This window comes from Osmerus mordax, chromosome 20, assembly GCF_038355195.1.
Source record: "Osmerus mordax isolate fOsmMor3 chromosome 20, fOsmMor3.pri, whole genome shotgun sequence".
Lineage (NCBI taxonomy): Eukaryota > Metazoa > Chordata > Actinopteri > Osmeriformes > Osmeridae > Osmerus > Osmerus mordax.
In genome coordinates this window covers 13,401,204-13,414,724 of record NC_090069.1, presented here as the reverse complement: position 1 = coordinate 13,414,724, position 13,521 = coordinate 13,401,204, and the positions used below count along the sequence as shown (strand labels likewise).

Sequence of the window (13,521 nt, the reverse complement as noted above, 5' to 3'; positions counted from 1 at the left end):
ACAGACGGACAGAACCAGTGGAACGCTGGGTCTAAAAGAAATGCTGGTCAGAGGAAGATGAAGTATGTGCGCTTCAAACGACACAACAGGAAGGATCTCTACCAGCCGCCACCAACTTCACAGCCATCCTCTACCACTCCAGAACCGGCACAGGAGGTGACTCTCTTTAGGACTCATGAAGAGTGGAGGAAGAACGCACTTGCCTCACCAATGGCAGAACTTTTCAATTGCCCTGGGAATAGCCTCCTGCAGCTCTGCTTTAATGCTAATACCTCCTCCATCACTGAGCCAACTCCATGTCCAAACCTCCATCTCCTAACCCATGATGAGCACCACACACCACTGGCTTGTGTGAAATGCAGAACTTTCTATGATGATTACATTAACTTGTCCACAGCTCAGCTTGAGGAGATTGAGAAAAGCACAGAGCAAAGAACAGGTCTGGCATGATGCGCGGAGAGTGCGCGTCACAGCGAGCACGGCTAGAGGATACAATCTTAAAAGACCTTCAGTCTCTGGATTGCTCTTTCCACGTGTATGCGGACATTGGCTACACGCCTGGTGCGCGTCGTCTCCTCATTTATCAACTGATTGCGCCTGTAGGTAAATGCAGGGATGTTCAAACTGACCCTTCTCTCATCAAGCAAGTCTCGAATGGTGAACCCACGGTCCGCCATGACCTCATCACCACCAGATAGTCTAGGAACCCACTTTCCATGGTGATAAACTTATCGCTGCTTCTGCCAGCAAAGGCATCAGATAAACATGATTATCCCATTAGGGGCCACAGCGACGAGATATTTCACAGTGTTGCGTGATTTGTACTGGCTGAAAGTGTCACTCCTTGAGTCGTGGTTTGTGGCTCTCTGCATGGCACTTTCGGCACAGTCAATGATGCAGGTGGTTCGAGGGTAGTTCCTCTGAAACGACAAGGGCATGGTGGCACAAATGGTGTGTCTTGGAAGCCAGGGGATCAGGACTTTGAACTGTTCACCCATCACGTCAATCCAGTGACTTATCACAATGCTTGCCATGGCTGTAGACACATTGAAGCGGTGAGCAATATCTCCTAATATTAGGTTTAGTTTTAGCTTCATCAAGGTCATCAGGATTTGGTCAGCAACAGGAAGGGTAATTGATGGCTTACTGAAAGGCAACAACACCGTCACCAGGGTGAAAAATTGAACCATAAGCACTTCTATATACAGCCGGGACCTAACATCATCAATGACCGTGGTGCTAGTCACAGTAGGACCCATTTCTTCCTCGCACTGTGTGGCCTTGTCTACTTTAACAGACTGTGTTGTTGAACAGTACATATGGTCAATATGTGACGGATCCTCCCATTGGGTCTGGGCATCTCGAAATTTTGGTGTAGCAGGTTCAGCCTCAAAGGCAGGCTGACAGGTTTCAGGAGCATCTAAAAAGGGGAAGAGAAAACATGGATGGAGCAAAATTATTGCAGGCATAGCATTAATATCTCACTACAAACATCACAATGGCAAAATTTGTACTACAACATTGCACTCACATGCACACACACAACCATCACAACAGCCTGCTACCTTGCATTGTATTTATGATGTAGAGTAAGGCACACACACAGAGAGACACACACACACACACAATTAATGATGTAACGTTAGCTATCGTGGGCATTGTTTGTCCCATCTCCAAAACAATAAACTCCCTTAGCAAAATACCGGTAGCAATGTTAGTGTATGACAACTTCTTCATAATTAACACAATAACAGTATTGTCAGCTTCATAGCTAAAGTTGCTGAACTTACCCTCAGATTCAAGTCTGCGTTTCTTTATCTGGGTGGAGGCAGTGGTCCGCTGGGTGAATTGACGCGTCTTTGGATGGGGAGGGCAATTGTATCCCAACCACAACTCTGGGAAAGGATTCTCCTTGGTTGGTTTTTGGTCAACAAAGTGATACGAACAAACAAAAACATTGCGGGGTGGTTTCTTTAAATTCAAGGCCTTCAGCCACGTCCTTGATTCCGAATCGGTATCAGGCTTGCGAAAGAAATTAAACAATGGAGCTCATGGACATTGCCTCTTCGTAGCTGGTTTGTGGTCGTAGCACTATCCAACCACTCGTTCAGGTTCTTTCTCGAATGTTTGCAACCAACTAACGGCTACCGCACACGTCGTTCCCGAACCACTTTTCTTCATGTTGTACATTATTACTCTTGCTAGCAAAACAAACCCAGCCCGCCAGAACGGAAGTGAATTGCATCGAAGGGAGGAGTTTAGGAAGTAGAGCGGAAACGGTTCATAAACTTGTCTATACTGTAAATAAAAAACCGTTAGTTGGATGTAGTGATGGGCATTCCGGCTCTTTTTCGTGAGCCGGCTCGTATGGCTCAGCTCACCAAAAAGAGCCGGCTCTTTTGGCTCCCGAACGGCTCTTTAGAAAAATACATGTTTTAACTATGAATTTGACTATGATGGGTGTGAAAACAATTTGAATTAAATTATGAAATGAAATCATACTCGACTGTAACCACATATCTTTAAAAATGCATTGATTTGTCATGGCTCTCCTCCGAGTTTTGACTACTCTCTGACTGTGAGTTGGCTCGGCCCTCCCTCATGCAGGATTGACAGGAACAGAATGTGAGGATGATCGTGTGCGCCTTTAAGCCTACAATTATTTTTGTGTTGTTCTTTGAATTAGTCAATTATTTTAAATACAATTAAAATGAGTTATTTCATAATCATTTAGTTTTTATAGGCTGTATTAATCTATTAAAAATAGAGTCGGCTCTTCAGATATGCGAGCCAGCTCCCGACGTTCACCTTCAAGAGCCGGCTCTTAGAGCCGGATCGTTCACGAACGACCCATCACTAGTTGGATGAGTTGTTCCATAAGAAACTAGAGAGGGTACAATTTCTGGGGAAATTGTAGGGTGTGCTTGCTTGCGTCGGTTGCACAGGAGTCCGTTTTTGAATGACATTTTTACAACTGATTTCTGTATATTTTATATGAAAATGCATACTTATTATTTATAAAGATTAAATAGATTTAAAAGCATTTTTTTTTTGCTGCTCATTTACAACTAAAAATACGAGTGAAGTGTGAATGAAATAGATGTCTTCTCATTTCCCCTGCAAGAGGCAGCCTCATCGTTGAATCAAAACGAATAAATTTGGCAGACCGGTGTAAAAATTGACCTAATCTCTATGACTTAAACGTCATTTTAAGTTTTTCCCTTCTCGTGATATTTTCAGGCATGTAGCCTACTCATTGCATTCATTCATTAATAAAGAACCCCTTTGAAGATTATTCTACAACGTTACCCGGCAGTAGAAGATGGAATCGCGATTCAAACAGTACCATCTGCTAACTGAAAATATGCCCCCCAAAACGTAAATAAGCTTGACATTTATTTAGTGGAAAATCGCTCATTCATAAAAAGCTCACTGGTAGCGATCATTGTCAGTAACAACGCAAAATGCGATATAGCCCTGTGTGGAGAAGCTGCCCCGGTAAATTGTACTACTACGGTACAGTACTAGTAGACTACTGCTGTGTTCGTCTTGGTAGCGATTGCGTTGGTTGAATTGGATTTAACGTTTAGGCTGAAATTAATTATTTTCATGAACAGATTGACAACGTTTAGGCTGTGGCAATGAAGTTCAGGTTAGTAGTTAGATAGACTTTTGATTTAAATAAGGGGAGTGCCAAACATGTTCTGTCGCCGTTTGACTTCCTAAACAGCTGTGTAGTGTAGATGTTTTTGAAGTGTCTCGCGTAAGCTACAGCTTTGCAGTGAGCTACACTGGTTTGAAACCACAGGTAATGGTAATTTCACCAACAAATCGTTTACTAATGTCAGAATAAATCCTACAACGAAAATGTATATGTGAGGAATGTTTATTTTAACGATTGAAAACAGATACATCATAGACCACTGTAGTATTTGTTGCCCGGGCACCACAGGCTAATGTCATGATGCTAATACTTCAGTGAAATAGTAGACTACTGTTTCCGAAAGTAGATGTACTTCCTTAATAATATCAGCTTATATTGTACATTACACATCACAATTGTGTGTCATATCACAAAGTAAAATGAGTAAATAGTTATCACCCTGGCCTCTTTTCTTGTGGCGTTTCTGCAGCTGCCTTGCAGTAAAGCTATAGTTAGCCTAGCTATCCCCCAAGTTAACAGATGCGAAACGAATGTTCTGCCAAAGGTAGTCACGCGTGTTTTCGTGACGTTAGTGACGCAGTGACGTTAGTAACGTCAGTGACTGTGGCTAGCAAATTAGCCACCGTTAGCTTCACTTTTCGCCACAAAAACTTAACTTAAGCCTAAACCATGCAACGGAACGTAAATTCCAATAGAAGCAACTCAATCGCTACCAAGACGAAACTTTTGACACCTACGTTGTCTATGTAGGCCAAATATTGACTAAGTTTTAGGGGGGCAAAAAGAAATAAAAATAATAATAATAATAACTAGAGAGGATACAATTTCTGGGGAAATTGTAGGGTGTGCTTGCTTGCGTCGGTTGCACAGGGGTCTGTATATTTTATATAAAAATGCATCGGGCCTACTTATTATTTATAAAGATTACATAGATTTAAAAGCATATTTTTTTTGCTGCTCATTTACAACTCAAAATACGAGTGAAGTGTAGAATGAAATATGATGTCTTCTCATTTCCCCTGCAAGAGGCAGCTGACAGGCTGAATCAAAACGAATACATTTGGCAGACCGGTGTACAAATGGACCTAATCTCTATGACTTAAACGTCCTTTTAAGTTGTCCCTTCTCGTGATATTTTCAGGCATTTAGCCTACTCATATTGCATTCATTCATTAATAAAGAACCCCCTTTGAAGATTATTCTACGACTTTACCGGCTGAAGATAGAATCGCGATTCAAACAGTACCATCTGCTAACTGAAAATATGCCCCCAAAAACGTAAATAAGCTTGACATTTATTTAGTGGAAAATAGCTCATTCATAAAAAGCTCACTGGTAGCGATCATTGTCAGTAACAACTCAAAATGCGATATAGCCCTGTGTGGAGAAGCTGCCCCGGTAAATTCTACTACTACAGTACAGTACTAGACTACTGCTGTGTTCGTCTTGATAGCGATTGCGTTGGTTGAATTCGATTAAACGTTCCGTTGTACGGTTTAGGCTGAAATTAATTATTTTAATGAACAGATTGACAAAGTTTAGGCTGTGGCAATGAAGTTCAGGTTAGTAGTCAGATAGTTTCCCTACTGAAAGACTTTTGAGTAAGGGGAGTGCCGAACATGTTCTGTTGCCGTTTGACTTAAACAGCTGAGGAGTTGTTGTTAGCTACTCACACTAGTGTCTCGGGTACAGTAGGCTACAGCGTTGCAGTGAGCTACACTGGTTTGAAACCACAGGTAATGGTAATTTCACCAACAAATCGTTTACTAATGTCAGAATAAATCCTACAACGAAAATGTATATGTGAGGAATGTTTATTTTAACGATTGAAAACAGATACATCATAGACCACTGTAGTATGTGTTGCCCGGGCAACACAGGCTAATGTCATGATGCTAATATGTCAGTGAAATAGTAGACTACTGTTTCCGAAAGTAGATGTACTTCCTTAATAATATCAGCTTATATTGTACATTACACATCACAATTGTGTGTCATATCACAAAGTAAAATGAGTAAATATTTATCACCCTGGCCTCTTTGTTTGTGGCGTTTCTGCAGCTGCCTTGCAGTAAAGCTATAGTTAGCCTAGCTATCCCCCAAGTTAACAGATGCCAAACGAATGTTCTGCCAAAGGTAGTCACGCGTGTTTTCGTGACATTATTGCAGACCGGTGTAAAAATTGACCTAATCTCTATGATTTAAACGTCATTTTAAGTTTTTCTCTTCTCATGATATTTTCAGGCATTTAGCCTACTCATATTGCATTCATTCATGAATAAACAACCCCTTTGAAGATTATTCTACGACGTTACCCGGCAGTAGAAGATGGAATCGCAATTCAAACGGTACCATCTGCTAACTGAAAATATGCCCCCCAAAACGTAAATAAGCTTGACATTTATTTAGTGGAAAATTGCTCATTCATAAAAAGCTCACTGGTAGCGATCATTGTCAGTAACAACGCAAAATGCGATATAGCCCTGTGTTGAGAAGCTGCCCCGGTAAATTGTACTACTACGGTACAGTACTAGGCTACTGCTGTGTTCGTCTTGGTAGCGATTGCGTTGGTTGAATTGGATTTAACGTTCCGTTGTACGGTTTAGGCTGAAATTAATTATTTTCATGAACAGATTGACAACGTTTAGGCTGTGGCAATGAAGTTCAGGTTAGTAGTTAGATAGACTTTTGATTTAAGTAAGGGGAGTGCCGAACATTTTCTGTCGCCGTTTGACTTCCTAAACAGCTGTGTACTGTAGCTAGATGTTTTTGTAGTGTGTCTCGCGTAAGCTACAGCGTTGCAGTGAGCTACACTGGTTTGAAACCACAGGTAATGGTAATTTCACCAACAAATCGGTTTCTAATGTCAGAATAAATCCTACAACGAAAATGTATATGTGAGGAATGTTTATTTTAACGATTGAAAACAGATAACGCTACATCATAGACCACTGTAGTATGTGTTGCCCGGGAAACACAGGCTAATGTCATGATGCTAATACTTCAGTGAAATAGTAGACTACTGTTTCCGAAAGTAGATGTACTTCCTTAATAATATCAGCTTATATTGTACATTACACATCACAATTGTGTGTCATATCACAAAGTAAAATGAGTAAATAGTTATCACCCTGGCCTCTTTTCTTGTGGCGTTTCTGCAGCTGCCTTGCAGTAAAGCTATAGTTAGCCTAGCTATCCCCCAAGTTAACAGATGCTAAACGAATGTTCTGGCAAAGGTAGTCACGCGTGTTTTCGTGAGGTTAGTGACGCAGTGACGTTAGTAACGTCAGTGACTGTGGCTAGCAAATTAGCCACCGTTAGCTTCACTTTTCGCCACAAAAACTTAATTTAAGCTTAAACCATGCAACGGAACGTAAATTCCAATAGAAGCAACTCAATCGCTACCAAGACGAAACTTTTGACACCTACGTTGTCTATGTAGGCCAAGTATTTACTGAGTTTTAGGGGGGCAAAAAGAAATAAAAATAATAATAATAATAATATATATGTGAGAGAACAAAGGTTGTGCTCTCGCCGAAGGCTTGAGCACACCCAACTAGAGAGGATACAATTTCTGGGGAAATTGTAGGGTGTGCTTCTTTGCGTCGGTTGCACAGGGGTCTGTATATTTTATATAAAAATGCATCGGGCCTACTTATTATTTATAAAGATTACATAGATTTAAAAGCATCTTTTTTTTGCTGCTCATTTACAACTCAAAATACGAGTGAAGTGTCGAATGAAATATGATGTCTTCTCATTTCCCCTGCAAGAGGCAGCTGACAGGCTGAATCAAAACGAATACATTTGGCAGACCGGTGTAAAAATTGACCTAATCTCTATGACTTAAACGTCCTTTTAAGTTGTCCCTTCTCGTGATATTTTCAGGCATTTAGCCTACTCATATTGCATTCATTCATTAATAAAGAACCCCCTTTGAAGATTATTCTACGACTTTACCGGCAGAAGATAGAATCGCGATTCAAACAGTACCATCTGCTAACTGAAAATATGCCCCCAAAAACGTAAATAAGCTTGACATTTATTTAGTGGAAAATCGCTCATTCATAAAAAGCTCACTGGTAGCGATCATTGTCAGTAACAACGCAAAATGCGATATAGCCCTGTGTGGAGAAGCTGCCCCGGTAAATTCTACTACTACAGTACAGTACTAGACTACTGCTGTGTTCGTCTTGGTAGCGATTGCGTTGGTTGAATTCGATTTAACGTTCCGTTGTACGGTTTAGGCTGAAATTAATAATTTTCATGAACAGATTGACAAAGTTTAGGCTGTGGCAATGAAGTTCAGGTTAGTAGTCAGATTGTTTCAACTATTGAAAGACTTTTGAGTAAGGGGAGTGCCGAACATGTTCTGTCACCGTTTGACTTGAACAGCTGAGGAGTTTTTGTTAGCTACTCACACTAGTGTCTCGGGTAGGCTACAGCGCTGCAGTGAGCTACACTGGTTTGAAACCACAGGTAATGGTAATTTCACCAACAAATCGTTTACTAATGTCAGAATAAATCATATAACGAAAATGTATATGTGAGGAATGTTTATTTTAACGATTGAAAACAGATACATCATAGACCACTGTAGTATGTGTTGCCCGGGCAACACAGGCTAATGTCATGATGCTAATACTTCAGTGAAATAGTAGACTACTGTTTCCGAAAGTAGATGTACTTCCTTAATAATATCAGCTTATATTGTACATTACACATCACAATTGTGTGTCATATCACAAAGTAAAATGAGTAAATAGTTATCACCCTGGCCTCTTTTCTTGTGGCGTTTCTGCAGCTGCCTTGCAGTAAAGCTATAGTTAGCCTAGCTATCCCCCAAGTTAACAGATGCGAAACGAATGTTCTGCCAAAGGTAGTCACGCGTGTTTTCGTGACATTAGTGCAGACCGGTGTAAAAATGGACCTAATCTCTATGATTTAAACGTCATTTTAAGTTTTTCCCTTCTCATGATATTTTCAGGCATTTAGCCTACTCATATTGCATTCATTCATGAATAAACAACCCCTTTGAAGATTATTCTACGACGTTACCCGGCAGTAGAAGATGGAATCGCGATTCAAACGGTACCATCTGCTAACTGAAAATATGCCCCCCAAAACGTAAATAAGCTTGACATTTATTTAGTGGAAAATTGCTCATTCATAAAAAGCTCACTGGTAGCGATCATTGTCAGTAACAACGCAAAATGCGATATAGCCCTGTGTGGAGAAGCTGCCCCGGTAAATTGTACTACTACGGTACAGTACTAGACTACTGCTGTGTTCGTCTTGGTAGCGATTGCGTTGGTTGAATTGGATTTAACGTTCCGTTGTACGGTTTAGGCTGAAATTAATTATTTTCATGAACAGATTGACAACGTTTAGGCTGTGGCAATGAAGTTCAGGTTAGTAGTTAGATATACTTTTGATTTAAGTAAGGGGAGTGCCGAACATTTTCTGTCGCCGTTTGACTTCCTAAACAGCTGTGTACAGTACTGTAGCTAGATGTTTTTGTAGTGTGTCTCGCGTAAGCTACAGCGTTGCAGTGAGCTACACTGGTTTGAAACCACAGGTAATGGTAATTTCACCAACAAATCGTTTACTAATGTCAGAATAAATCCTACAACGAAAATGTATATGTGAGGAATGTTTATTTTAAGGATTGAAAACAGATAACGCTACATCATAGACCACTGTAGTATGTGTTGCCCGGGAAACACAGGCTAATGTCATGATGCTAATACTTCAGTGAAATAGTAGACTACTGTTTCCGAAAGTAGATGTACTTCCTTAATAATATCAGCTTATATTGTACATTACACATCACAATTGTGTGTCATATCACAAAGTAAAATGAGTAAATAGTTATCACCCTGGCCTCTTTTCTTGTGGCGTTTCTGCAGCTGCCTTGCAGTAAAGCTATAGTTAGCCTAGCTATCCCCCAAGTTAACAGATGCTAAACGAATGTTCTGGCAAAGGTAGTCACGCGTGTTTTAGTGACGTTAGTAACGTCAGTGACTGTGGTTAGCAAATTAGCCACCGTTAGCTTCACTTTTCGCCACAAAAACTTAACTGAAGCTTAAACCATGCAACGGAACGTAAATTCCAATAGAAGCAACTCAATCGCTACCAAGACGAAACTTTTGACACCTACGTTGTCTATGTAGGCCAAATAGTGACTGAGTTTTAGGGGGGCAAAAAATAAATAAAATAAAAAATAATATAATAATAATATATATGTGAGAGAACAAAGGTTGTGCTCTCGCCGAAGGCTTGAGCACACCCAATAATATATATGTGAGAGAACAAAGGTTGTGCCCTTGCCGAAGGCAAAGCACACCCAATGAAGCGCCAGGGAGTGCCAAATTGCAGTGGTATCCTGTATAAAAAATATTTACTGGACCCCGAAGTAAATATTCCGAGAAGAACTTGAAGGATTCTAATTCTTTATGTGTCTATTCCAATATGTAATGATGGTATTCTATGACACAAATCTGTGTTCTAGAAAGAGTGGTCTGGAGTCGCAGAGGTCCGATAATATCAGCTTTAATGCAGCAGTTGGAAATCAACAAGTACAGAGCTCTGGGGTTGTCTACGTTTCCCTACCCGCAACAGAGTTTGGGCTGGTTCACGAAGTCCAACTGGCTATCTTTTCCTCCCCAGCATATAATATACAGTGCAATTCAAACAGAAAGATGAAAAGAGGGTTGAGCTTGTTCTCTCGTGCATCAGGGAGTTGTTCTTGCCTACGCGTCCCACCTGCTCGGGTGCCGTCTCCACCCGGTTTCAAGGTTGTTTCTGAAAATGAAGAGATAGAGACACAAAGAACAGCCTGCTTCCCACACTCAGTGTGAGACCCAATGTTTAAGCCTGGGCACACTTCTAAGTTCATAACTTTAATAAGCACAATGCATAACTTTAATAAGCACAATATATTCTTTAAACTCTATGGACATGGAGGTAAGATACTTGACGTGCCAGTGACCTGTTTTTAACTTTAAGCTGCTCAACTTTCTGTTGAGTACCTAACGTACCTAGCTTTAGCTATAACTTAACACAGCTAAACCTCCAAATTAGCTTAAGCTAAGCTAACTTGCTAGCTTAAACTTACTTGGATGTTTAGCTAGCTGTGTTAAGTTATCTTGCTTGTGGAAGATAACTTAATGAATGTGCTTGCAGCATGTTCATTGAGCTATTTCCATTATTTCATATGAAAAAAAGTGAATGTGTATGTCGATTTCGTGGTAAACTAAGTAATTTGTACACTGAGCTCACAGTTTTGTGGTTGAATGAGGGCACTGACTGCAAAACTTCATTGGCGCGAATCTGAGGGCAGGCAACCGTGCACGCGCGGTACAAATCTGCGGTCACAGAAACCAAAATACTGTTAACATGACTCTTTGTTTTTTTCTATCATAAAAGCACCAATTTCGGCCTCTATTTTTTTTTTACCCTATTCACCTGTAGTGTCTCGCCTAGCCAGTAAAAATTTATGTTCTTAAACAGTCTTTACTATGCGATTAACTGTCAGTATATCTTTTTTTAAATTATTATTATTGTCTGGCATAATAATAATTTTTCACTCGCTTTGCAGAAACACAGCTGAAGAACAAGAACCAGACCAAGGCAGTACCAGCCAACAGGAATTCACAGTACCTCAAAAGGTGAGTTAAAAAACGAATTGAAAATGTAACAGACAGGATGGCTTCCATATAAATAATATTCATACTAGTTTACAACAGAACTGTGCTCTCCATAACCCCTCACTTGCTGAATATGGCTCCCTGCCTTTACCCCTCCTCCAAGATAAAGATTTGATACAGTAAAGAGAAAATCTAAAGTGTTTATCCATGCACAAGGACACTACTTTGAAGGGGATGGGTGTTTATTTTTATTTTTGTGATTGTATAATTTGTCACATTTTCTGAAATGTTATATTTATGCTTTTGGATAGGCACATGATGATTCCATTGCAGCAGTTACTTCTGGAACAGCGATTGGATCAGCAAATTTATCGGAATCTGATCATGAATCAGATCCAGGTCCAGTCCAGCCTGATGTGGAGGGATATCAGCAGAACAGATCTTCACAACAAACAAAGGAGCAAGTAGGCCTTCTAGCCTTAAAATTAAAACATGGACTTACTGACAAGGCTACAGAAGATATTGGTAAATTAGTAAATTTCATTAGTCATGATCCTATAATTCCATCTAATTACTTGCTTCACAAGACCTTTGGGGATGTTAGAAACCATATACAAGTTCACTATGTCTGTGAAAACTGTGTGTGTATCATGGAGGAGCAAGCAGATGACTCTATACAGTGCAGATCTTGCAAAGAAACCTCAACGGTGACCAATCAGATGTCCAGAGGAAACTGTTTCCTTTATCTGCCCTTAGAGGAGCAACTAAAAACTTTTTTTTGCAGAAAGATGTCATTAAACATGTCAGCCATGAATTTGAAAAGGAAATGGATCCAAATGTTATTAGTGACATATGTGATGGTACTTTATATCAGCAACTGTCAGACTCACCCGAATCACCTTTACGTTCACCTAATATATCACTAACATGCAGTTGTGATGGTGTGCCCATTTTTAAGTCCTCCTCATTTAGCATTTGGCCTCTCTTGTGCATCATTAATGAACTGCCAGTGTTTGACAGACAGAAGCATGTCATGCTATGTGGGCTATGGTTTGGCAATAGTAAACCAAACATGAATGTGTACCTTCAACCCTTTGTTGAAGACATTTTACATCTACATTTACATTTAGCAGACGCTCTTATCCAGAGTGATCTACAAACTCAGGGTTCACTTGGCAAACATCTTTCACTACTAACACCACAAGAGTTTATCCTCTGGTACATGTATGTGATTCAGTAGCAAGGCCGGTAATCCAGAACTTCAAACAATTCAATGGTGAATATGGATGTTCATTTTGCCTACAGAGAGGTGATATGGTTGAAAAAGGCAGGAGTTAAACACGTGTATAGCCATTTGAATCCTGTGAGTTACGAACCCAGGCTCAAACTGAAGAGCACATTGAATGTGCTCTAGAATCTGGCATGCCTGTTAAAGGTGTGAAAGGACCAAGCATTTTACTACGTGTCCCACATTTTTATATAATTGAGTCCTGTGTCCCAGATTACATGCACAGTGTCTCTTTAGGTATTGCAAGGACAATGGCCAAGCTGTGGTTAAATAGTGAAAATCATCAAACAACATGGTACATTGGCAGATCAATTCACATGTAAGATAAGAGGCTTCTAGACATCAGACCTCCATGCAATGTTTCAAGGATACCTCGTTCCTTAAAGGACAGAAAGTTCTGGAAAGCGCACAAATGGTTGATGTGGTTGCTATACTATAGCATCCCGGTGTTGAAAGGAATTCTGCCTGAAAAGTATCTCCTTCATTGGTCTAAGCTTGTCCATGGTGTAGCTATCTTACTGGCTGAGAGAATCAGCTTAGTTGAAATTCAGCAAGCTGAGGAGCTACTACTGCAATATGTGGTAGAGATGCAAGACCTTTATGGGCTTGAGAACATGACTTTCAATACACACCTTTGCCTTCATTTAACAAGGAGTGTTAGAAACTGGGGTCCGCTTTGGGCTCATTCTGCATTTGTATTCGAAGCATACAACAATGATCTCATGAACATGATCAGAAGTACACAAGGTGTTGCTCTTCAAATCATTAAAACATTTTGGATGCAAAAAGCCTTACCAGCACTGAGAGAAAAGACCATGGGCAATGCCAGTGTTGAATGCAAAGACTTGTTTGATACATTTTCACTGCCAAAGAAGTTGAAAAATGTGTGTCGTGGTAATGGTGTGACTGCTCTTGGCAGA

At 40.3% G+C, this 13,521-nt stretch overlaps 1 pseudogene; it reads right to left on the bottom strand.

Annotated features, from left to right (window-relative positions):
- Positions 1 to 497: 497 nt before the first annotated feature.
- Positions 498 to 2,190, bottom strand: LOC136964573 (uncharacterized; annotated as a pseudogene).
- Between the last annotated feature and the right edge of the window lie 11,331 nt (positions 2,191 to 13,521).